We start from the raw sequence: 968 nt of genomic DNA on the forward strand, positions 1-968 counted from the left end.
TTGCGCGGTTCTTTTGCTTTAATGCTTTTCTGTGCCCCCATGAAGCCCCCCCCCCCCGCGGAACATCTGGCCTCGAACCGCCCTTGCGCTCTGTAAGTGAATCAGAGCGCACATAAACTCCATTCATTTCCCTGCTTACCTCGTTTGCTCAGGTTGACCGTCTTCTGCGTAAAACTTGCGGGTTGATCGCACTCGATTTCCAAACCTCGTATTAGAAAACAAAAAAAGAAAAAAACGAAATCAGCAGATTTCAGATGATCCACCTGCAAAAGCAGATCAATGAGCAAAAAGCAGAACAGTTGCAAACAGCGCTGGATGCGGAGCTATTAATTACTACTATGGGAGCTGTGCTTCACAAACTGAAGATCATTGTCTGTCTCTCCTCTTTATATACCTCCCAGTCCTCCAATAACGGGCTGAGTGCTTCTTCATATTATGTAAAGTGGATAACTCGGAAATTAATGCAATGAAAAAAAGCCCACGTGAGTTAGAAATTCCGCCAATCTATGACTAAGTGCACCTGAGTGAAGACATAGAGATTGTACATCCACTAAACGCTTCTCCCAGCTACTAAATATAGATTGCTTTTCCTGGTAACATCACAATTTAATACAAAGATGAAAACATATAGAGGTTCTGCGAAATGTATTTTTTATATTCTATTCATTTATGTGGATACAAGACTGCTGGTATCCCGGAAACATTTGTTTTGATGGAATCTAGGATTATTGTGGAAATGTTAAGAATTACCCAAGACTTATTATTAATTCATATTTTACTTATAAAAGGACAATGATAAATAAAAAATATAGAAAATCTGCCTTAATATTCATTTATTTGGGGAGCAGGAAAAATTATGAAAATCACATGTATTGATGCTCTGATTAATCCCTTCAATAGATTTTTTTTGTACGTGTCTTTTAAGTTGTTTAGAGTTTCTATAAGCTTTTATCTTAAAATGTATGGTT

At 37.6% G+C, this 968-nt stretch overlaps 1 protein-coding gene across 1 annotated transcript in view; it reads right to left on the reverse strand.

Annotated features, from left to right (window-relative positions):
- LOC107087346 (interleukin-1 receptor-like 1) overlaps window positions 1-352 on the reverse strand; it is a 20,224-nt gene extending 19,872 nt beyond the window's left edge. Inside the window, exon 1 of the mRNA XM_015378879.1 lies at window positions 140-352. The gene's annotated coding sequence lies outside the window, so the exon portion shown is untranslated. The remainder of the gene's footprint in view (window positions 1-139) is intronic.
- Between the last annotated feature and the right edge of the window lie 616 nt (window positions 353-968).

This window comes from Cyprinodon variegatus, unplaced genomic scaffold (genome assembly GCF_000732505.1).
Source record: "Cyprinodon variegatus isolate N-32 unplaced genomic scaffold, C_variegatus-1.0 Scaffold181, whole genome shotgun sequence".
NCBI lineage: Eukaryota > Metazoa > Chordata > Actinopteri > Cyprinodontiformes > Cyprinodontidae > Cyprinodon > Cyprinodon variegatus.